This window comes from Sapajus apella, unplaced genomic scaffold, assembly GCF_009761245.1.
Source record: "Sapajus apella isolate SASKATOON/1434 unplaced genomic scaffold, GSC_monkey_1.0 scaffold41, whole genome shotgun sequence".
Lineage (NCBI taxonomy): Eukaryota > Metazoa > Chordata > Mammalia > Primates > Cebidae > Sapajus > Sapajus apella.
Window position 1 is genome coordinate 18,624,548 of NW_022436981.1, and position 26,843 is coordinate 18,651,390.

The window sequence follows — 26,843 nt, forward strand, 5'->3', positions numbered from 1 at the left end:
TTTGGAGTTTATGATTATAGCAACAATGTGGAAATCTTAATGTCCCTTACAAAGTAAATATTAGTAAATGACAAATATAATCATGTAAGTTAAATTTCAACAAAAAGAGTAAATAAAAGACCATGTGTCTATTTCCAAATTAAAAATTTGTTTTCACTACCTTTTGATACATGTCAGAATGACAGAAACTATTAATTATGTAATCAGTGCTACAAATGGGCACATCTAGAATGAAAGGGGATCTCTGGGACTCCCACTTTGGGCCCATGAATCGACAACCAGAAGGGGTCTCACATAGTGTCATCTGTTGTCAACATGATTTTAGATAAGATTGTAGACCACCTATGGGAACATGACTTAGTTACTGGTTTCAGAGAAGTTTTGTGCTGGAAAAATAAGACTAAATCCATGAATCACCTTTTGTTTCAGGATATTCTTATCAAGAAACAATTATTTGTTCATCTGGTGAAAATGAGTTTACTTATCAACAGTTGCTTTAAAATCTTAATTATGCTCATTAATTGTAAATTCTTATATTCCCATTTTTTTCCATTTTTAGTTCCCCAACCTAAAAGACTCTCCTTTTTTTAATTTTATTGCATTTTAGGTTTTGGAGTACATGTGAAGAACATGCAAGATTGTTGCATAGGCACACACGTGGCAGTGTGATCTGCTGCCTTCCTCCCCATCACCCACATCTAGCACTTCTCCCCATGCTATCTCTCCCCAACTCCCCTCCCCCCGCTGTTCCTCCCCTATTTCTCCCCAGCAGATCCCAGTGTGTAGTGCTCCCCTTCTTTAATCATGTGAACCTTCTCTCCAGAGCCAGGTAAATAGCTTATTTCTAACTTTCTCCTCTTGAGACACTGCTCACATTATGTCAATGTGGTGTTTTTTTAATCCATTATAGTGAGTTATAATAAATTTATTTTTGTCCATTAATGGATACTAACGCTTCAGTGACTTCTATATATAAATTTATAATTTGTCCATCTAAGGCCAGCATAAATCTTCAATGAAGTTTCCCTATTATTAAAATGTAATGAAATTACACATACATGATACCATGGGGGGTTACTTCCCTGTTTTAGAAACAGAGTCACTAGGAAACAGCACATATATTTTCTATTAACATACACTCAATCTTCATTTTTCTTTGTCCATATAGATTATTGCTTAGAATCACAGAATGAATATGAAAGAACACTTTAAAAGCAACTTTTAAGTCCAGTTGGCATCCTAGAAGCTTATCAAGTTAATCATAAATTTGCATACTCTAGATGACGCACACCACAGGCCCTAACTTTTCAATTCCTGCTATTAATATTGGCAGCCACCATGAATTACCAGTTCATCAGAAGTGATTTGATGTGGTAAATTTTCATGTATTCTAGACTATTTCACAAACCTGCATCAGAAGAAGGTCTTTGTTAAGATGTAGCATGGTAAGTACTCAAGGTGAAGAATGTAGTATATTTGTTAAACAATCTTTGTAGTCAGAAAGCCTAAGTTCAATTTGCCAATCTGTGAGACTTTGGGTAATTTACTGAAACTTCAGTTTTCCTCAACTACAAAATAATATAGCATTTGTGTTGTTTCAATTGTACATCTCACTTATGTTCTCTTTTTGGCTACTATGAAGGAGAAGAAACACATCATTCAGGAAAATGGACAGCCACATTTTCTTTCAAGCTGAGCTGTTTCTTGTGGGTTTCTTGACATGAGGCAATGGCCAACAGGAAATATAGGTGAGAAAACATAAATTTACAAATATCTTCCTGTTTTATTTTACATTATAATTAAGTCAGCAGAACACTATCAGGTTTGAATTACTAAAGACATTTTTGTGTTCACAAGTTCTTATAACTCTTTCCCAATGTCTCTTCTTAATTTGACAAGTTTTCTCATGTGGTATATATTACCTGAAAATAATATGTTACATTTTTCCAATATACTGTATTTCTGCCTCTCATTATACTCCATTAATAGGTTCTACTGTATAGTTTCCTCTGAATATTAAATGAGAAGAAAAAATACTGAGTGCTTAACACAGTTCCTGGCACATAGTAAACATTTAATACCAGACAAATACCATCATGATTGGGTCCTCCGTCCAATGCTGCCACTTAGCAGTCCTGCTCTATTAAACAAGTCAGTTAAACACCCAAAGCCTTAACTTCCTCTTTTTTAAAATGGGGAAAAGAACAAAAAGCATCATTTAATTTGTGAGACTGTTGTATTAAAAACATTACTGTTCTGATTTTTTTTTAAAAAAGAGACAAGGTCTGTGTTGACCAGGGGCTGAAGTGCAGTGGCATGTTCATAGTCCACTGTAACCTCAAACTCCTGGGCTCAAGGTATCTTCCCACCTTGGCCTCCCAAGTAGCTAAGACTACAGGTACCTGCCTCCATGCCCCGTTAATTTTTTAAAATATTTTTTGTAGAAATAATGTCTTGCTATATTGTCTAGGCTGGTCTGGAACTACTGGCCTCAAGCCATCTTCCTGCCTTGGCCTCCCAAAGTGCTGGGATTGCAGGTGTAAGCCACTGTTCCCAGGCTTGTTCTGAATTTTTAATTATTTTTTTAAAGAAAATCGTTAGGCCATTCAGCCCAGGAAGTTTTCAATTAGCAGTCCTAGAGACCAATAGTTAACTCTTCCTCAATGCCATCTATGCATGCTGCCCTACTGTTCCTTTTGCCTTGACTTGCAGCTATTTGCATGTCTGTCTTTATATTGCATGCTTCTGTCGTATGTGTCACATTTCAGATGCTCCAAGAAGATCTCTTACATTAACGTGAATAAATAACAGAAAAAGATGTGATGAATTAACATTATTTTTGGAAGTAAGGTGCCTGTTTCTCTGCTTCTAGATTTAGAGAGCATAGAAAAAGCACTATCAGAATGATAAAATAGTACAGACTCTCCCCAGAAGATCTCTGGGTATATCCAAGACGATATAGTTAACTCTGTTGCAGAGTGAAAAAAATATAGAAAATATATATTTCTTCCTTTTCAAAAAGCCTCTACTAATTGAAGAAAGGTGATCATTTTGAATTTCTCTGGTTCCCCACTGCTCCTTTCATCTCAGAAGGGCCAATTATGTTAGTCATTTGGCTCTATATTCATTATTATTGGCAAAGTAATACAAGCCACGGTCAGTTTAAAATAATTTCTTTCCTCCAAAGGTATATAAATATTTCATAGGGGAACACACACACACATTTTCCAATAGTTGTATAAATTTTCTTATTTGTCAACAAAAAGCATACCTTAAGCTAAAAATTAATACGTAGCCAAAACATCTTACATAAGACTGTGCAAATGACACCATTCAGTTTCTCATTGACCTGATGTACTTTTGGGAAGTTATAGTTTTATGAAATGCACATGTTACATCCACCAACTAGCCGTATTTCAGTATTATAAAACACAGATGAATTCATTTAGTGGAATATAGGAATATGATTCTCTAACATGACAAAAAGAAGATTCTCTTTCCTGTCATTTGCTTACCAAATTTCAAAAGCATCCCCAATGAATTACTCACCAAGGCCCTCACACCAGCCCCTACAGATCTTTCAGTGTAAATTATGCTTTCCCTTCAAGGGTTCTACACATCATTTCTCTTCAGTTAACTTTGTTTTTAGTTCTCCAATGAAAAATAATGTTTTCTTCTCTTTCCACTTCCTATGGATTTAATGCTACACTTGCATCCTTCATTTTTCTAATACCAATACACATGTACTATTTAACCTGTTGGAGAATAAGCTACTTGAGCATAGGGACATGTTTTATAATTGAAAGACAAATTTTGATATACTTACTTCAAACTCATGTTTTGTGCTGCGGTCAGTAAATAATTTGCTCCCTACCTCATGCTGTCTGTTGTCTGATGTATAAATAGAACTTGAAGTACGCTTCCTTTTCTTTCCACATGGCCCACTGCTGATCACATCCCGACCCCCTGCCACCCATTTATTCACTGCTGTTGTGTCAAAGGAGATGTATCTCCAAATCCTCTGCTTATAATTCATCAGTACTTTTCACTAGAAATGATGGCAGACCATGGTATTATTTTTAAGTGTTTTGGAAACATTACAAGATAAATAGAGGCCAATTGGCCAGCTGAGAAACACTACTCTACTGAGATATCGCTTCAAAAGGAAGCATGTGTTTCATGTTTAAAAATAGGTGATTTGAAAAAATATCTTTGAAAATTAAAGCAATGTAGAACATCAAAAATATTTCAGAAAATATCTGTGTTCCAATCAGTGCCCTCACATTTGCTGACTGAATGGGTCAAACAAACCATAGCCTTTCCATCTCAGTTTTCTTACCTGTAAAATAGACCTCTGATTTTTATTCCCGTCGTTACCATTCATCTCTCTGTCAGCAAAAGCACTATGTACCATTACTATGTATTTGGTCTTATGTGCCTGTGTGTATTGTTTCTACTTCTGTATTCAGTTTTCCACCATCATATCCTTAATAAACTGTTTCCCATCAAGATTCAACAAAGATACCTAATTGCTCTGTAAAACCCTACCATCTATTAAAAAAGGTATTTAAGTGGTCTAATTAGCTATATTCCTATTACCTTTTGCATGCAATTTTATTAGTGTATTATGTTTTCAATAATATTTACTTTTAAAAATGGCTTTTCCCCCATTTGAATGTAAAATTTTAGGGGCTAGAACTGTGTTTTTGTATCTTTCCAGCTCAGAAACTTGAATAATGTACATCATAGATGCTTACTAAAATCAGTTGAATGGATGGAAAAAATAATTTAGACAATTATAATATTTACAGGTTTTTAAATTTTAAAATTATTTCTTTATTTAAAAGCTATGCAAAAGAAAACACGTTATTGCCAGTACTTGTCATATTAAATGACTCATTTGTCACTTCATTTTTTTTACTTCTATTTTTGGTCTGTTACTTCCATTTGATGATTGATATAGCAACAATATTAATACTAATGTTTCTATAGTCTACTCTTTGTCAGATAAATCAATTACTTTACAAATATTATTTTATTTAATATCCATAATAATCTTACTAAGCAGGCACCATTAAAATCCCCATTAATATGAGTAAACTATGGCTTTGAGAATATATGTATTTTATGTTTAACTCTATCATATAAAAATAATCTACAGTCTAATAGTAATTTATTTTATCTTAATTTAAAAATAATTTTCTTATGAATTTATAAGGACACAAAGGTTTTAAGGTAATTTCATAGAAATAATCTATTTCATTTTTTCAGAGTTTTAGAATAATAAAAGAATATACTGTTTATCCAGTTTACATGTAAACTAATTGAAGGTAGACAGTAATGTAATTGTCAAGATAGTCCCAGAAGTTTATTCAATGTCATATATTGTTTAGTAAAATCACAATGTTAAACATTTTTCTTTTACTATCGAAATCATCAATCAATATAGTGAGAAATGTAGTGAAAGTTAATCTTTAGGTAACATGGTAAAGTAGAAACTGCTTTGAATAAACAATTAACAGATTAGCATTATAGTTCTTTATGTCTTTCGAATAACATTATGGCCCTCATTAGGTGTTGTCTGAACTACTGCAAAAACCTCCTAACTGGCCTCAAGACCCAGTCTTCTAGGATTCTTCCCACTTTACCACTTTCCCTTAACAGTTTTGATGATGTCACTTGACTACTTTATGATACTGCGTGCTCCATAAAATTCAAACTATTTAGTAGAACATTCAAGACCTTTCAAAGAATGTCACTTTCTAATTTTGCCATTTACTTTACATTACTGCCCATTATTGCCAACTCCCACCAATCTCTTACTGTAAATGCCAGCTGCACTGGACAATTTACTCTTCTCTGTCACACTAGGAAATGCATCATTCCCTGAACTACAAAGGCTTGGCTCTTTGTTTTAAATCCTTTTTTCTTCAAATATGAAGCCAATTTTTTTTGTTCCTGAAGTTTAACCTTGCCTCAGTCTACAGTACCTATCCTATATTTAAAGATAATTTCAAGCAGTTTAAGCCAGAAGATTAAACTACTTCTCAACACTTTAAACAGCTGTAGTGACACATTACTAGATACAGAATTCTTTCTGTAGAGGCTGAATTTATCAGGATAGGCTAGGTTAAACTGGAGTAGCAAAAAACACCCAAATCTCCATGGCATAATACAATACAGTTACTTTTTCATTTTTCTTACTTGGCACAAAGAGAATGAATTGACTATTGAGAGCCTTGGAGGGTTCTGAAAATATTGGAGCAAAAACAATGAAAACAGAGCAAGTCTGTTGCTTCTAAAATGGGAGTTTGAGGCCCGGCGCGGTGGCTCACGCCTATAATCCCAGCACTTTGGGAGGCCGAGGCGGGTGGATCACAAGGTCAAGAAATCGAGACCATCCTGGTTAACATGGTGAAGCCCCGTCTCTACTAAAAATACAAAAAACATTAGCTGGGCATGGTGGCATATGCCTGTAATCCCAGCTACTCAGGAGGCTGAGGCAAGAGAATTGCTTGAACCCAGGAGGCAAAGGTTGCGGTGAGCCGAGATCACGCCATTGCACTCCAACCTGGGCAACAAGAGTGAAATTGCACCTCAAAAAAAACAAAACAACACACACACACAAAATGGGGGAGTTTGAAATGCAGCATTCGAAACGAGCATTCAGATTGGTGTGAAAATCAGTCTCATGAGTCCAGTGCCATGCCTCACATACAAACATGCAGAAATCATGGGCAAGCTTTCTCGAGCAAGCCGTAATTGTTTCAACCCTATATAAAAATGTTATTTCATTCACTTTCTTCAATCGTAGTGGTCTACTTTGTAACTCACACCACTAGTAACTCATGAAATTCTCACTGGAGATTTAAGAAAAAGTCTGATATTTCATACATGGAAACTGGAAATTTTATTTCTTATGGGTGTGAACCATTCATAAGTACACCACCAGGAGTTATAGTAAATATCAATTCTTTACCTTTAAATCTGTCATTAAATAACTCTGTTACCATACATCAATCATACCAACGGATTGCTAATGTGATTTAAAAGATACAGTACCAAATTTTATCTCAACTTGCAAATGCTTTAATTGTGGATATTCCTGTAAACTTTAAAAAATATTTTCCCCACAGTAATTCTCATCCTTAAAAATGAGAAGAGTGAAGAAAAATAACCTTTATGTGATGCTACACTTCAGCTAATGTTGGTAAGACTACATCAAAGTTTACAGCCAAAGGGGTAACAAAACATAAAATATATTTCAGAATTAAGCATTGATTAGTAAGAAGAAAAGTAAAATGTGCAGGTTAAATGTCAGATGTTGAAATTCTCTGCTGTTTCATTATTTTTGATAGCAGTAAACATGATAAATCTCAAATTTACCAGGCAGAATGTCATGTAATTTTTCAAATGCGGTTTAGCTAAAATGAGGTTTGTCGCTTGCACAATCAACTTGTTAATTTGGCTGGCACTTATTCTACTGCTGTTGCATAAATTCCCAACTATAAGCTACAACATACATTTTAATTTGCTGGACATCAGGTAAGACAAAAAATATGTATTCATTCAAATTGTGTTGTAGTTATACTGATTATTGTCATGAGATATTTCTAAGACTTTTTTTTTCCAGTTTGATTCAAATTGATGTCAGAATATATCATATTTTCACAAATAACCTTGATATTTATTATCCTTTACTGTTTGCACAAAAATTTTTTTAAAAAATCCAATATTTCAGGTGAACAGTTTTTTAAAAATATGACTTATTTTAGTTATGACTGTATTTAGTGTGTTATTTATGTCATTGTTATAAAAAGCCATTGAAAACTCACAGCTGTCTCTTCATTCAGTATGCAAACCGCCAAAAAATCATACATATGTGATTATATATAATCATATGTATACACATCTTGCATGTATGTGTGTGTATATATGTGATTTTATATATATATATATATATATATATATTCACCTATGTGTGTGTGTATATATCTATGTGATTATATATAGATGAATTAATATGAGATTTAAGGAAAACCTCTTTTAAACATTAGTATGAAATTTAGTATAAATTCAGCTCAAATTGATGCCACAGAAAGTTGGTCCTGAAATAGACTCAGATAACATATTTAAATTTCTCATCTTCAAAGAGGAAACAGGCTTAGAGGCCTGAATTAATTTGATCAAGTAATCTCATGGTGTTACAAACAAGGTCAAAATAAGAACCCAGATCTACTCACACCAAGTGTTCATTCCAGTATATCTTAAGCGTATCAGCTCAATATTCCAAGCTGTTTAAAGACACCTACTTTGCGCAAAGTAATAAAAGTTAGACAAAGTGCTTAATATTGTTCTCTAAACACTTAAGATTTTAAGTCTGATTTAATTTTTTATTAGTTTGGACACTTTCAGCTATTAATTCCAAAAAAGAAATCAAACTCAAGTACCATGTTAAAAGTAAGTTAATGCATATATTCACCTATAGGAAGAACAAAGGAGGTAAGGTGAGCTCAGGTTTGGTTGGCTCAGCCATATTCTCATGTTACCAAGTTTCTTTCCATAGCACAACATTTATCCTAAGGTTAACTCAATCATTAGCTGCTAGAAGCCATCAGAAATATATTTTCTGGCTTTTATTCAATGAAACAAAAAATGAATCACCTTTTTTTTCTTAGAAGGTGCTAGCTAGCTGCTTTTTCTATATCACTGGCCTAAGGTAACTTAGCTTGTCTATTCCTGATCTACTCACTTACAAGGGGAATAGGGCCAATATTTTCGCTTACACAGCCAGTGGGGAGTGAATACTGGGGACTCAAATGTCCATTATCCATGTATCAGTTTATTCTTAATTAAGTAGTATCGACCACCATATATCATTCCTTTCAAAATACTTTGCCTATATATGTGTAAGTTAGCCAGGGATTTACTTTTTAAGAGGATAGCTTATTTTTTCAAATATGGCTCTGCCATTTTTATCGATATTGACAAAAGTACTTATGTTCTATTTGCCTCAGTTCCCTCATCAGTTTAATGGACATAGTAGTTTCTATCTCATAGATTTTTTTTAGAAGGAATTAATGAATAAGGAATTATGGAATTAATTAAGTAAATAGCTTACAGTGTTGTATGACATATAACAAATGTTTTATCAATGTAATGTAGAGCTATTATTATGGTTGATATTGTTATCATTGTCTTATCATTGATATGACAACACAGAAATTGTATTTTAGCATGAAGATTTAAGAAAAATTATTTTTGCTTACAATTTGCATCTGGTGGGAGCTAAGATCTTACAAAAAGTGTTGCAAGCAGTAGCAAATTTTTTACCTGCAGATTCCTAAGTATATTTCTTGTATATTACCTCCTCAATGAACTTCTTGCTACTTCCTCAAATAAAGTGTTTTCATAGACTCCAAATTAGAAATAAAAGCCATAGCAGTGGCAGTGTCTACCAACCTACTTTATTAAACAATGGGTATTATCACTGAACTACCAACAAATTTATCAAGATTTTCTCTGTTGGCCACTGGAGCTGACCTGAATATGATCAAGTTATGTTTCCTGTTTCTAGGACAGATAATTAGAAACTTTTTTCTGTAAAGGGCTAGACAGTAAATATTTCAGGCTTTGTGGGTTTGGGGCTCTTAAAAAATATTAAGCTCTATCTTTGTAGTGTGAAAAGCCATGGACTATATAAATAAAATAAATCGGCATAAATGTTTCAATAAAATTTTATGTACCAAAAAGTATGTGTCAACTTCTATGAAGTGAGGGAAAGACTCCCTGCTGTCTTTCCTTCAAGGAGTAAAACATTTACACCCTATGGTTAAAAAAAAAATTTAAAAAACTGGGAAATGTTGGAGGTGCTAAAGAATTCTGTATTTCCAACATCAGCAGTTTCTTTCATGTAAAAGGAGTTCTTTTAGGGTTAAATTCTTCCTTAGCTCCAGCTTCTCTCTCACTTCTCACTAGGGAAGAGGACATCATTTATCTGAATTGAAATTTTAAAACTGGAATACTCCCTTTTTTTCCCTTCCTTTTGCTCTCTGGTGGCCTCAAGGGATTAGATTCCTCTTTGCTTTTTCATAGTTTTGGAGAGGCAAGCTCTGTTTCTGAATAGGGAAGCCTGCCCTGATCTAGTACCAGCAACCAGGTAAGTCTGACTTCCTGGATAGATATTTAGCAACTCATTTGCCTTCAGATGCAAACTACATTCTAGTATTAGTTTAATTAATAATTAGTGGATATTTTGATCTTTCAGGTTTCTAAGACATAGGTCAAAACTTACTATGTCTTATTTCAGACTTTAATGGGGAAGGGAGGTGCTATTTATTGTGTGCCTTCTAAAATTCTAACATGTATGATCTTATTCATGACATATAGACACAGATTACAGTTTTACAGAGGCTTTTGAAGTACTCAGTGTCCATGACTTTGGGCATTAAGTTCTAATATGCGGGAAAATAATTTTGATCTTGGCAGTTGAAAGAGGCTAAATTGAGCCATGAGATGTTCTTCAATTGAATTTTTACTGTTATAACTTGGGCAGGTGTCGTTACACCTTGAGTGAAAATCCCACGAGATTTTCAGTATGTTAAGACACATCCGCTTTTGGTGTTCCTGTTTACAGATGGGCCAACTTCCTAAACCTTAAGGGAATGGCATGAAGGTCTTACCTACTTTAAGCAAAAGTGACTGCCTCTAATTTCAGGTGGAACATGAATGCCTTTACCCAATAACGGCTGTATACAAGCCTGGTAAACAAAGGCAGGTTATGTTGGTTCAGCGAAGTTATGGGGTTCTGCAAAGACAGCACCTCAGCAAAGGGCATAAGAGCCAAAAAAGTGGATGTTGCAAGCTTTAGTAAAAATGCTGCTCATGCATGTCAGAAAGTACCATCATGGTCCTGCCAGTTGGAATGAAGGGCCCACTCCAAAGCTTTAACTGGCTTGGTTGGCCTTAGGTGTAGGTTGCTATGGCTTGATACTGAACTACTTAGGTTTTCCTTACAGTCATGGCTGAGGCTAACATATGATATAGAAAAAGGATAGCATCCATACTGGCATTAAGCACTGGTGAGTAGCATAACATTTGTTACCTTAAATTACAAGATGAATTATTCCTGTGGATGCTCTAATTAAGATTTACTTTTAAATCATCTGTGCTTAGAACAAGGTAGTGTTAGATTAGGTACCGCCAATTCCATTGGCTGCTGAGGACCAAGGAAAATTCATGGGACTTGTCCTCAGGATTAAGGGCCATAAAGCTCTCCAAAGAATAAATGAGTTGCAAAGATATCAAAGGTAAGAAACGTAGCACATCTTCAAGGGCATTTGTGAAATTAGAGCTCTGAAGAAGGGAAAAAGAGCTAGGTAGGACAAGCATAGATGAAGATGTAGCCCGAGTTAAATGCTGTTCTAATGCGAGTTATTCACTAGATATGATTTTCAAACAAAAATGTGAAGGGAATAAATATTTGTTTTAACAGTGGATGCTTTTGTCAGACTCAGCTTACTGATTTAGGAATATGAAAGAAAAAACAAATATTTGGGCCACATAGTGGTCCCAAAAAAGGAAAGAAAGTATTGAGACCAAGGAAAGAAAGTGCTGCCTCTACTGTTAGAAATGGTAAGTGACCAGCTTCAGAAGCAGCTAATACTGATAAGCCTTGCTGAATGGGCCTATAGGAAGGAAGAGAAGGGCAGGGAAATGTTAGAGAACTCTTTAGGATTAAGAAAAGACAACGTATGTAGTGGCTCATGACAGAGCCACTAGATAGCTCTCTAAGCCATTAGGAGGCCAAAGCTTGAAAAACAACAGAAGCTTTAGTTTATCACTACTTTGACAATATTCTCCAACTGAAAGAAATGTATGGATGTTAAGGGAAATTTCCATAGGCATTGGACTGTGTTTTTATTTATGTTTCTGCTCAATAGGCAATCAGGAGACACTGATTAACTATTCATTGATCCAAACTGAGGTGGTGACAAAATCACCCTTATGTGATTTTGTCAAAATCACCCACTGAGTGTTCTGATTACTAGAGTCTAGCAGAAATCCAGAGAGCATTTCCTTGTTTTCTATACTTATTTCACTTAGAAAATTCTCTCAATGATTAGTTCTGAGCCCCAAGATTGCTAACCACCAAATGAAGCATGTCATATACTCAGTTGGGAGGCTACTAGTAAACTTCTCCAAAACAAAGGACTTCAGATGGACTGAACTTTTTACACTGAATCCAAAGGCAAACATATATGAATTATTGGGTCTAAGGGTTATTGAAATAGACTACTGTCAATGTTTATGATTCATTAATTTACTAGTCAACAAATATTTTCTATATTATGATTATGATTATATAAATACTGAGGATTTATATTTAAAGATGATAGCAAACTCAGAAAGAACTCAAGCGAAAAACAAAGGATATTATATGCTGGTTTTAAAGAAGTAATCGCTATTTAAAAAGGGTTATTTTTCAACTCTAACCTTTTATTGTAATCAAACGTGATTAAAAGTAGTTACAGAGGATCTCAAAATTCAATGATTACAGTTTGTAATATTAGAAATAAAAAGGTTAAATACTTAATTCCTGTAACATAAGGCTGTTTTCTGACATGGAAAGTTATACTTAAGTTGGCTCAAAGCAAAGGGAGAATACAGTTATTTTATGTGGCTTTGTGAAAGGACATATCACGATCAATTCCACAATATTTTAGTTTTGAAAAATAGCCTCTGTGAGAGGACAAAGTATCTTACAGTATCTTGGAGTGTCTTACAACTCACTGTTATTTGTCAGATAACAGAGGTTAACAGCAATGATGCACTAAGAAAATTCAAAAAAATTCAAGAGATTTTGAATAATAAGTTATTTTTAAAGAGATAGCACTTTGCTTTACAGTCATCATGGTGTATATAACTCATTGTCAAAATTATTGATGTAACATATTTACTGTAGGTAGACAGGGGCACAATGATTACACTTGATTAATTGCTTGCATAGTAGCAGGGCGGCAAGCATATGGTCTGAATGCTAAAAACACAAACTTCAACCAGAAGCTGTCCCTGGATCTGTTTCTAAGGAAAACTATCCAAGTGTTCCACATGATCAATTCGGGAATGAACTTAAAATGAACTTAGAATAATATAGAATCACAAGTCCCCAAGGAATCCTAAAGGGTCATCTAATTCAGTCTGTGGCTGCCTTCACATAAATCATCCAGGCTTAATGAACATTGGGAGGCTTTTATGACAGATACCTAGGGAAGGAGGCGACCACATTCCTAGGAAGTAGAATCTTCTCCTACAAAAAGCCTATAACCATGCTGCTACAATTTACACTAATTTAACATTTTTTACAGTTAATACACTAGAAAATACAGGTCACTATAATAAATTACATAGCTAGGATAATTATTCTAGTTAAGAATTTCAGAACATCGGTCCAAGGTTTTTTTCTTTATACTCCATCATTATAGCATAGGTAAAAAGTAATGCACAGGTAAGGTTTTCTAAACTTTGGCTCATTAAAAAATAATTTAGCATTTGTGTATAAATTTATCTATAGAGATTTACTGGCACTTAATCAAGAGAGACAGTTGAGAGTGCCTTTTCGTGCTAAACAGACACGAAAAGGTTTTTTTGAAGAAAACCTTAGACAGAAAGAAAAAATTTTATTGGAGCCACCATTTTATATGACAGTTTATTGTTGTCAGAATGTTTGTTAATGTATAAAATGCTCATTCTTAACCTGAAATCATATAGAAATAGAGAAAGCAAAAAGAGAATGAAACAAAAAACAGCTGTAAAATGGTAATGATATATCAATTTTTGAGAAATATAGCACCATAGAAAACTAAAACTATATCTATTCTAATGAGATAATTTCTTTAGTACAGCAACAATAAAACAATGAACATAATTTGGTATTAATATCCATTTAAAATGTATATTAAAATGTTACTTATGTCCTAACAAAATTATCAGTCAAGTTTCCATATAAGTATTTTAGAACTAAAGGAAGAGAAAAAAAACTGATATTAATTCTTATATTTTTTCATTTCTCATTTTAAATCTATAAGGATATATTAAATGTGGGTTACTATAAATAATTTTAGTTTTATAATTCTTATGCGTGCTTTCTAGCAAGTGTATGTTTATATATATTATTTTTAAAAACTGTGCAATATGCCTCTGTACTACTAAATTGTAAAGGTGTATCTACAGTATAATAATTTTTACTTATATAAATACATATTTTTTGAGTATTTACTACGTGTAAGTGGTAGAAGTCAAAACCAATAGGAATATAAAAGTAGGTCTATGCCTCAAGGAATATGACCAAATAGTCAACCTTAATTTTTATAGAATAAATTTTACAGAATCTAAATCTAATATACATGAACCCAGGTCCCAATTGAACAAAATACTTCAAACCAGTTGATGGCAACATGGGATATTCTACATTTAATTACCCATGTTATCTCTAGGTTGAACTCAATTATCTGTGCAGTTCATATTTGACTAAATTTGGTTTTAAATACATGAAATTATTGGGTTGTTTTGACCTATCTTTGAAAAAGAATGGAAGATTTTTTAGGTAATACAATGCTTTTTAAAAAAAATCTCTTCTGATAATTCAATATTAATGTATTCACCAGAATACTTTTCAAATACCCTTAATTTCGCCAAATCCCAAGCTAGAGGTAAGAAGTCAAGCAAACGTAATAGCAAGTGTAATTTCTTGGCTCAGCCAAACTTAGACTTCAGAATTACCCCAGACATCACAATCATACAACTGTGTGCTGACTGGTGGATTCTCTCTATCTGGAAAGCATTCATAAAATCAAAAAGAGATGTAATTGTTTACAAAGTGTGATTGTGGTTGGCACTATGGGACACCTAGGTTACTTTGTTGTAACAGACTATTGTTATAACGAAATTAAACAGATGAGTATTCACTATTATTTATAACACACTCTACTATATGCAATTGCAAAATAGATAATTGACCAAGAAATGATTTCAAAACCAAATCTGGGAAAATTCTCTTGTATAAATAACTTTAGAACAAGGAAGTTTGATAATGTTAATAATAAAAATAAAATAGAGTATACATGAATTAATTCTAGAAATAACTAGAATTAGTTATTTCATCCACACCAGAGAGTGATTGCCTCTTTTTATCATCTCTGCAATTGCTATGACTAATTAAGTCACAGAAAGAACACGTTTATTTGTTAAGAATGAACTGAAATTATTTAGTACATTCCATGTTCCATTATGCTACAGTTATATGAGAATCTTTTATATATTATAGTTATAATTCTTTGTTTCAATGAAAAATAATCCCTAAAGAGAAACCAAATTAGCTGCTTAAATATTCTTCAGTGAAAAGTAAACACAGTAGAGGGAACATGAAGATAGCATGTTAAAGCTACAACTCTTTTCATTGTATCCATGGCAAAGTGTACAGGCTTTGGAATTATGCTTCAAATATTTAACCTTTCTGTCCTTCTTTGTAATAGGAGAATACAACCCAGAGCTGTTAGGAGAGGTAACAAATTAATACTCATAAAATGATTTGTATGGTGTCAGGTACATAGTAAACTCTTAGGAACTATCTCATATTATTAAATCTACTTCCACATGATATGACACTTTAATTTCTTAGCATTTTAGAGCACATTTTTCATTATATTATGGTAACGCTTTGAATGCTTTAGTTGAAGAAGAATGATGAAAAAATGCTGTCTTACAGAAAAACAAAAGAACTATGAAGAACCCAGCTTTCTGTTCTTTAGTTTTCAGTACTCACATACTGCTTTCTAACAGGCAGATCTATTAGAGATTATAGATTAGAGAACTAGCAATGTACGAAAATATGTTCACAGGTTTTACTAAAATGTATAATATATCATTGTATATAGACCATAGAAATATAAAATCTAACTTCAAAATATTTTTTTGCTAAGTGAATTTTAACTGTGGTTAAGAGGCTTTCAAATTCAAATTTATTAAACCCTAGTCTCTAGTGGTCAGGTAATTGAAATTTTTTTTTTGTATACTCTTGTGTATTTGTGACGTGTTGACTATACGTATCAATATGCATATTTTCAAAATCTAAATAAATCCATTTACTATTTATTCAAAATAGAAAAAAGTATGCCAACATTGGAAATATAAAAATCTACTATAGATTTTATACTGAAACCTTAAGTTTTAATATAAAATCTACTAATTTCTTATTTTTATTTTAGATACTTGTTAATGTAATGTTTCTACTATCATCTTAGACTAAAAGACTGTCATTAAATACATTAAAATTCTCGTATTTTTTAAAGAAACTTACTTCATCATAAAGCGTAACATGAACCACTTGTTTCCTCATTAGAATGTTCAGGAATTGGCCTCTAACATTACATATTTTTATATACTTCTGGTTACCTATTGTGGACCTCTTTACAAAGGTTGACTCCTTTCTGAATTCATGATTAATCTTTCGAGGACACATACTTCATGAAAAGGCCTCATAAGTGAATAACATAACGCTAGTGACTGAAGCACACTTTGGCATAGTCTGAAAAGGCAGTCTTCCAGCAAAGCAATTAATGTCAGAACTAATTTAGTTCTCAGAGAATTTTATTAATGATTAGAATGTTTATTCATTTAAAAAACTCTGTTACTCTACAGCATGAACTGAAATTGTGAATTAAGAAGTGAACAACAGGTATCCTTCCTTTTCGCGAAAGCAGAAATCTAGGGTCCAGACTGAATTGCAGTGTAGGCAACCTGGGCCATATAGGACTACTGCCTCGAGTAACAATAGGATACCCTAAAACTGAAAATGAACCATCAACAGTTAATAAATACTGAGCACCTACCACATACCAAGCACAATACCATGTTTTAACAGTTTTCCTCAAGTAAAATATTTTCTTTTAGTGACTAAATGGTTATAAAATATGTCATGGTAGTTAAAAGACAGAAAGTAATATCTGTTTAATTTTTTCATACAAATCAATATTTTACAATACACACTGAAAGCAATTTTTGTATCAATAAGAGCAAATTCTTATAACTCAGAGTCCAAATATTCATGCTTTTAATTTCTTTGTGATTAATGATGACAGAAACCTCTGGTGTGTGGTATGTGTATCTTTCCAGCATTCAAATCAAGATGTGAATGCTTCAAGTCAGAAGATTACAAGGAATATTAATAGAAGGCCTTTTTAAAATTCAACATAGTACCATAAAATGTGCAGTATTACAAGAAATGAAGTAACTAGACAGATGAAAGATTTATAAATACTGAAAAAGCAACAGTACTTCTTAAATTTTTTTCAGTGTATTAATGACTAAAATGTTGGGAACTGCGATTAGCATTAGCCACAGACAAATGGACAGAGCTCGGAAGATTAAAAAGGTATTTTAAAACTTCTATATGAAGCACCAGTTTTTATTACATATAAAACTACATATTTTGTTTTAGTTACACATATTATGTGGTAGTACTATTAAAAAAGAGGAAAACGTAAATATTTCAACCTGACAAACACTAAAATCAGCAGATTTTAGTTTTAGATATTGTATAAAATCTACAGAAACCCGGCCGGGCGCAGTGGCTCAAGCCTGTAATCCCAGCACTTTGCGAGGCCGAGGCGGGTGGATCACAAGGTCAAGAGATCGAGACCATCCTGGTCAACATGGTGAAATCCCGTCTCTACTAAAAGTACAAAAAATTAGCTGGGCATGGTGGCGCGTGCCTGTAATCCCAGCTACTCAGGAGGCTGAGACAGGAGAATTGCCTGAACCCAGGAGGCGGAGGTTGCGGTGAGCCGAGATCGCGCCATTGCACTCCAGCCTGGGTAACAAGAGCGAAACTCCGTCTCAAAAAAAAAAAAATCTACAGAAACCCGATGATTTTCCAACCATTGAACTAATTATTTATTAGGTTAAAATAACCAACATTAACTAATGTTTGGAGAAAAAGGATGGCGTGGATAATAATAATAACCAGAATATCATCAAATATGAAGGCACTTTTAATGCGGTCCATGTCCTTGCTTGGAGACAACTGTATCCATAAGCTTACAGAGCAATTTAAATGTTAAACCTAATTTAACATTTAAAGAATATTATGTTTGCACATAAAGCTTTGTTACCCTAAAATGAAAAGTAACAAACCACAACTCCTTATGGAGTATTTCTGACAGAATCTTATCCCAGAAAAAAAAAAATCTTTAAACTTTCTCAAAAAATATGTTTACTTGATAGAAATTTGATTTTTCAATTATCTCCTTATCAGGCAAGTTTCAATTCTAATAGACATTTTCAAATTTTCAGAAATATTATGACTGATCCCAGAGAATACTATGAACATATCTGAAATTTTATTTACACTTTATGCAAATAATAGCTAACAGAAAATATTTATTTACATTTCTTTGTGCTGGTACTGGTCTAGATAGTTTTTACAGTCTCAATTTTAATGGCTATTATAATATTCATAAACTACCTTATAAAATAAGTACACTATTCTCTCTTTACAGATGAGTAAACGGAGACACACAGAGTGCTAAAATATGTTGCTGAGACAACAATTGTACTGTTTCAATGACATAACTCATAAGCAGAGCTTATACCCCTAAACTCTTAGAAGCTATATTATAAAGGTGACTCTATAATGCAGGTTTCTTGTAAAAGTAAGTTTATTCTTCTGTCTGTTAGTGTCATCATACAAAACAATAGGATAAATTTAATACTTAATCATTAAGCATACACTTAACACATACTATTCCTTGTTCTAAATACTTTACATCTATTAATTCGTTTAATGCCAAGAGATTTTAATCCTAGAACTTCAGGCCTGGAATGTATAGCATTCTTATTTTATGAGAACACTATAGCTAAGAAAAAACAAGCAATGCCCAGAAAAATGTTAACTTAGATATTTGAGGACTACTAACATTTTTATATTACTTATTTTACTGTGGATATAACCTATATCTTTTTTCAATAATACATCAATTTATTAGTTACATCAAAGGGTGTGTATTTGCTACATCAGGAATGAGAAAATGGAAAATATGAAAGGTAAATTTTCCAAAGTTCATAAATGTTATTAGTAAATAGGACCAATTCCTGAAGTCCATGTATTCATAACCAAATCTTAAGGATTTCTGCTGTGTATTATTAAATACTTACATACATTTGTAGACATTTTTGATTCACAGTCATTTTTAAGAACTTGTTGTGTGCCCAAAACTATGCTAGGCAATGTTAACACAGATGAAAATACGGTCCTTGGCTTACATATGGAACCATCTGAAGTCATGTTGGTTCTGTTTTTTTTTTCTATTTAGCATTTGTCTTGAACAAGAGTGTCCTAATTTGGGTGATAAATTATGTTGCCACCCTACCAAAAGATTCTGGATTTTAATCATGACAAAGACAAGGAATTACATAATTAACCTTCTTAAATATTAGTTGGAAGAAGATGCAAGATGCTGAGTTTATGGGGAAGAACAATTAACTTTATCCAAGGAGTTACTTTGGAGATCTACAGCAGGAATAAGGCTTACAAATGGAATTGGAATATATCAGGTGGATAAAGTGATGACAGACATGAGGAAGCAATGGAGAGAGAAGCAAATAAATTAGTTCAGATAGCAGACAGCAGAGAAAGAGTAAAATGAGAGAGTGCTATGAGTCAAATTGAATTTTTCAGTCAGTGCCTTCTCTGCTTTAAGGTAATTTCTACAGGCTAAAGATATAATGATGAAATGGAGAGAATTTCTTCTGTCTGCTACTGTCGTAATGCAAGCAAATTCAAAAGCACCAAAAGGAGTCTGAACATAAAATATGAATAAACTAGAATAGGACACCTGGAGCATTCTTAAGTTTTAATTCCTATTAAAAAATATTTTGCCATGCTAATTCATCCATGCCTAGAGGAATACCTGGAGCACTGAGGAAAAAAAGGAGGAGACACATTTCTTCCTTTTCATTTATAATTTTTATTTCTGATTCAGAAGCCTTTACTACTTAATAATAAACAGCTAATAAAGCAGCAAACTACAGCAGACATGACTCTAAACAAGAAGGAATATAAAAACCAAGTAGCAGAGCTGCAAATCAAAATAATTAAATATAAGAAATCATCTAGAGGGACTTTCCAAAGCCCATAAAAAGGGAAAATCTGCTCACAGCTAGAAAAGGAAGGCAAGGTTATAAATAAGAACAGGCAAAAGCCAAACTATCGAGTATACTGCAAGTAAATAAAAGGCCAAAATCAAAAAGAAAAAGTCACTTTATGATAGAAATGTAGAAGATTTGGCTAAATGGAACAATGAATGCTCCATTAAAAAGAAATATTATTAAGTACTTTATATAGAGATGATCAATTTTCACAATCTTGCCAACCTCCTGCAGTCTTACTATATCAGTAAGTCCCCTTCAGTTTCTACAAATATTCTCCTCCCTTTTGTAAAAGGATTTACGAGGCCATGTTCTTTAATCCATTGTATTCTATCTTTACTGAGTTAGGTCTCAACATTCAGGCGGGAGTCAAGATCACAACAGAGTGATTGTAATAACTCCTCTTCTCTCTAAACTTAAGTTGACTATTTCTCCTAAATTAAGAACTACCAAGAGGCATTGACATAAAAGTATATTTCTCCTTATTTTCAGAACCATCTTCTGCCCAATACATGGGTATCAGACTTGGTACCAGGATATACAGGAACTCCAATTGTTACAAGAACCAACTGATCCTGAAGAAAGGTACTGTTTCAGATTATTTTCTGAGACACATGGCCAACAGTATCTTCACCAGAACATAGTAGAGTTGCATAATTGTCTTATTCACACAGTGCTACAAAAACTCACATGTCACAAGGATGTTTTCCTGCATTATATGTGCAAAACTCAACTTCTGAACTGCATATATTTCTGTCCATCTTACCCTCATTGTCCCAAGAGGGGAAATTGACTCTCATCTGGTCCTCTTGGGTCTGATTTCATTTCTCCTCAAACCATTCTCCACAGAGCAGCTAAAGTTGTTTTTTAATGCAATCTGATTACGGCACTTACATGATTAAAAGTTTTATGAGTTCATTATTTTTTATACAATAAAGTCCAAATACCTCACATGTATTCTCAGACTTTCACCACCTACTTTCTCTGAGGCATCTTTCCCAGTTTCCCAGGCAAAATGTATTGTACCCAAGACTGTATGCTTCATATAATGTATATTACTTGGTTGTACAATTTTTTTTGTACAAACAAATATGAGCCCAGGAGTAGATGGGCACAGTGTGACTGCAAGAACAACAAACCCACTGAAAGAGCAGGGTTAACAAAAGAGTAGGAGGTAGAATTGATACACAAAATAGAACAAAAGTATAGGGGAAGAGGTAGTAGAAGCAGATTATACTGAAAAGTGTAGGTAGAGGTGTGATAAACTCAATTTATGTGTATGTAAAATCTCATAATGACTAGTTGTGATAGATTCACAGGCAAACCAGTTTGGAAGGTATCCCATTAATCCAGACATGTTATAATAACAACCTGGATTGAGATTTGGAAGTGTGAATGTAAAAGAGTGATTGATGAGGGTGTTCTGATTGTTTGTTTGTTTGCAGGAATAATAAATCTTAGTAACTATCTTGACAAAAGGAAGTAAGGAGAAAGATGAATCAAAGCCATGGTAAATTTTTGAGCCTGAGTAAACAAAAAGGGTGGTAATGACAGGCATACAGACAAGGGCACGGGGAAGTGAGTTTATTTCAAGTCTGGGTATAGATGGAGTGAAGAGTAAGGAAAACCAAACACATCAAGTTTTCAAACTTCCATATTGGGTATAGTTAGAGTGAATGATAAAGTAAATCAAAACCAGATTCACTTTAATTAGACGCTCACATTCTCTATTTTGATTTCTGGCAGTTTTCTACCATCTCTGTTCTATATGAAGAGCATCAATCAGTATTTTTTGTATAAATAGCTATTGTTACTATTTTTTAAAATTATGTACTGCTGTACGTGATTTACATATTTTAACTTGTTTAATGCTCACAATACCCTCTAAGAGAGTTACTAAATTATTATTATATAATTTTATAGATAAGAACAGTGAAGTACAGAGAATCAAATAGCTTAGCCAAGGTAACAAAGCTAGTAAGTCCTGGAGACAATTTTTGAACCCAAGAATCTTCTCCACTTATCTACTGGTATATAGGTTGATTCCTGCATACCAAATAGTTTAGGATAAACAAGTCACATCTATTCTACCTCTTAGCTCCTACATACTCATGTTTTTAAATTTTTCTTTAAGTTCTGGGATACATGTGCGGAACATGCAGGTTTGCTACATAGGTGCCATGGTGGTGTGCTGCACCTATCAACCCGTCATCTAGGTTTTAAGCCCTGCATGAGTTAGGTGTTTGTCCTAATGACCTCCCTTTCTTCTCCTCCCTCTCACTGACAGGCCCCAGTGTGTGATGTTTCCCTCCCTGTATCCATGTGTTCTCGTGTTCAACTCCCATTTATGAATGAGAACATGCTATGTTTGATTTTCCGTTCCTGTGTTAGTTTGCTGAGGATGACCGTTTTCAGCTTCATCCATGTCCCTGCAAACGACATGAACTCATCCTTTTTTAATTCCCTCATAGTATTTTATAGTGTATATGCGCCATATTTCCTTTATCCAGTCTGTGGTTGACAGGCATTTGGGTTGGTTCCAGGTCTTTGCTATTGTGAATAGTGCTGCAATAAACATGTGTGCATGTGGCTTTATAGCAGAATCACTTATAATGATCTGCTCTCCAAGCACAGAGACTATGTCATACTATTTCACGTCTCTTGGCTTTTCATATACTAATTCAATTGAACAGAAAATTCCCATGGCTAACTAGAAAACTACTAATCAGCTTTTATGCTTGTAAAGCATACTGTGGTTGTCAACAACTGTCTGGGCCTGATTTTGTTTTTATTTGTTTTAAATCTAGACTTTTGGAGTCTTGCTGCTATGGCATGCCTGTGCAATTGAGTGTACTCAAGAAATTCAAGATTGAGACTTTTGCACTGTTTTAGTGTCCTGGCTTAATTACTTATTTTGGTCAAGCCAGAATAATCTGCTCATATCCCATCTCTTATTTGTCTTCTTTGAGGCTTCTTTATTCTTCCCACTTAAAGCTCTTCCTACTACCTGCAAATCCACCTGGCCTCAGAAAGCTTTAAAGTTCCTCAGAGCATCTCCCTTATCAAAATGTTTATGTCTCTGATTTTCAGAACTGTACTTTTGCTACATAAGTTATGTTAATAAGATAAACAAATCCCTGCTCCTCAGTAAATGAGATATGGTGCTATTTCTTGTAGTTTGATCATCTGCTTAGCTCATCAGAAATGCCATTCTCATTGAAGACACCTTTGGAAAGTTATAATGCTACAAGAAACTGTCATTTTGGTCTACTGCAAAGTAACTTTTGATGTGGATATTACTACAAGTAGACAAGTAACACTCTACTTTTTGATAAAAAGGGCTTAAAAATCAAGAGAAGGAAATAAATTATATAGAGTAAAACATTAGTTATGATGAAAATAAATTGAATGACAAAAATAAGTAAATAGAACTGTTAGCTAAATATAATCTTTTTTTTCAGATTTCCTCTCCTGTCCCAGAATATCCTGTATACAGATACAGTTTTTACGTTTTCCTAATTTTTACCTAATTACAAATTATGAGAAATTAGCCAAAATTGTAGCAAATGTATTTAGTTGCCTTTAGTAGTCAAAAGGTGAGTAAATTTTTACTATTTTCAAGTTTTTAAATAAGTATTTGCAGCATATGAAGATACATGTGAACTAACAACATTCAACTGTTTCCTTTGAAGCTTGTATAAGATAGATAGATTAGCCATAATATAAAACAACATGTGAACTTGAAGCTCTAGTGGCCTCAGACATGGGTTACCCCAAAACTGAAGCTTGACCTTGATTTAGGCAGCGCTGTGGTCCCTACAGTGAGCTGATAACTAAGAACTTTATGCAGCAGCTTTTGCAGCAGCTGTGAGAGTTCGATTTTCTTTCCTATAGAGGAATTTAGGACCCACAAAATGACCACCACACTAATTCTTTCAAAATTATATTTCAAAATTATAAATGGCAAACTACTAAAGTTTCAAGTAATAAAAATCAATTAAAAGTTACATACATTTCAATATTTTTTATTTTAAATGCTATGTTTCCATACTATATAATCATAGTTTTTGAATATTTTTGAATATCCCAAATATTTGGATAAAATATTAAAATAAGGTCAGACGCGGTGGCTCAAGCCTGTAATCTCAGCACTTTGGGAGGCCGAGGCGGGTGGATTACGAGATCAAGAGATCGAGACCATCCTGGTCAACATGGTGAAACCCCGTCTCTACTAAAAATACAAAAAATTAGCTGGGCATGGTGGCGCGTGCCTGTAATCCCAGCTACTCAGGAGGCTGAGGCAGGAGAATTGCCTGAACCCAGGAGACGGAGGTTGCGGTGAGCCGAGATAGCACCATTGCACTCCAGCCTGGGTAACAAGAGCGAAACTCCATCTCAAAAAAAAAAAAAAAATTAAAATAACTGCTTTAGGTCTTTTTTGATATTACATTTATAAAATTTTATTAATTTTGAAGGACCATAATTTTCCTGCTTCATGATACATATCTGTTTGTTCTTACACAAGCTCCTAGGAACAACAATTTTATGTCTGCTCCAGGTTCAAAATCTCCGTAATATAAAGCCTCTTTTAAGCTGACATTGTCATTTCTAAATTTTTGCAGATTTAAGGACATGCTCGGAATTTCTAATGGAATAGTTTTATTTATTCTTGTTAATCAAATTTCTTGAATTTAAAAGGCTACATCACACATTCAAATAATGTGCATTTCTGAGAGAAAGAATTGTGTAGGTTTGGCAAAATTATTTTGTGTCAATTAAATACCAATGGTGTTTAAAATATCTTCAATATGTATATCAGAAGGACATTGTGTTATTAAGTTGATTATAATGATTAACCCTGGTTTATTATGCTTCACCAAGTATGTCCTCCTCACAATGAATTAGTGAAAGATGCATAAACATTTTAAATTCTGATTCAGAGTGGGGTAAATTGTTACCACAGAGCCTAAATGGATTATTTTATGTTCTCAGGGCATCCATCAGGAAGAAAACTGTTCTAGAAAACCAATGTGATTGTGTCAAGATGATGGGACTAAATTGACCATGGTAAGGTTTAGTCAGTGTTTTTGGCTGTTGTCATTATTGATTGCATAACATTGATTATGTTAACTGTGCAGAGCTCCAATTTACTTATTAAGTTTGCTAAAATAACAGATTGACTGTGGCACAATTTCTTTTTATTTGGGTTGTTTAGGTACATTCGATTTGCCATCATTTTGGGGGAATTTTTTAAAGGAAGTCTAGAATTCCTCTTCCCCATCTTAAAATCTAGGTTTTTTTAACTTTTTCTTTACTAATTTCATTCTTCTGCAATTTAGAAAAACCCAGTCATTGGCATCCTATGATTAAGTACCTTATTTCCTAAGAAGAGAAGGAATAGCACAGGGCATACTGCCTTTTCTATAAACAGTATTCAACATAAGTGAAACAGGAGAGCAAATGTCTATTCCATTTACCTTGTGGTATTTTGAGCTGTTAAATACCAAAATAAGTAATGATATCTGAAAATATTAAAAAATAATAACAAATCATTAGGGTAGATTCAACATAAAAAGCATAAACAGAAAATGTTATGGTTTCTTTCTGCGGCACAGTTGCATATTTTATACTATTTTAAATATATATGTGTATATATACATACACACATATATGTATGTATTTATCTTAGACAATTAAAAATAAAACAAAGTTTTGAGAAAATCCTAATAAAAAACGATTAAAATGTTAATCAGGAAAATGAATACCTATTAACTGAAGATGCCATTTTGGGAAGGAAGGAATAAGGCCTTGATTTAGGGTTTCCTGCTTCAAGATGCTACTCAGAGATACCCAAACTTTGAATAAAAGAAGTATGGACAAATTTTAAAGAAGTAAAACCAGATAAGTATCAGTAGTCACTAATGAGAAGATTGTGAGGATAAATGCAAAGGTCTAGGTTTTCCTGGCATATGCGTGCAGTGACTTAACAATAATGGGCAGGTGAGCTTCCTTGGCATAAAAGGATAAGAAGGCAAAAGTCTAACAGGTACTTCACCTCCACTATGTATGACCGTGAGGACACTGGCACCAGATTGTCAGGGTGCCAGAGTGGCTCCTGCATGCACTAGTTATGGAACTTGGGCAAATTACTTAACCATTGTGCCCCAATTGCCTGATTTACAAAGTAGTGATAACATAGCACCAATCTCATGGGGTTGTCACAAATGTCAAATGAGTAAATACATGAAAAGTACTTATAGCAATGCCATACGAGCATTAGCTGTAATTATTACATTTATGTTTCTTTTATATTTGTGTTAATGGCCTCCTTGTGGTACAGGTGGGTATATAAGAATGAGTGACAAGACTAAAGATTTAAAAGAAATGACAGGACCAGACAGAGGCTGGTTTTTTTTAAAGGTTAACCATTAATTTCTTGTATGTTAGCAATGTACTTATTTTCAAAATCATCTTTTTCTATTTATATATCTATTTTCCTTTTAAAAAGTCACATTTAAGTTTATATTAGGAATAAATCAATTTTATTTAATTTTATCTGCTATTGACAGCTTTTTTTTTTTTTTTTTTTTTTTTAAATCTTGTGCTGGACTCTTGGAGGAAAACTGTAACATAAATTC

General features: G+C 33.5%; 1 protein-coding gene and 1 long non-coding RNA gene across 2 annotated transcripts in view; one reads left to right on the forward strand and one right to left on the reverse strand.

Annotated features, from left to right (window-relative positions):
* LOC116565901 (protein eyes shut homolog) overlaps nt 1–26,843 on the reverse strand; it is a 774,713-nt gene that overhangs the window by 216,005 nt on the left and 531,865 nt on the right. The gene's annotated exons all lie outside the window — the stretch shown is intronic.
* Nucleotides 791–20,784, forward strand: LOC116565904. Its single transcript, XR_004275648.1, has 3 exons — nt 791–829; nt 1,643–1,748; nt 20,698–20,784. It is a non-coding gene; the product is annotated as an uncharacterized LOC116565904 (long non-coding RNA).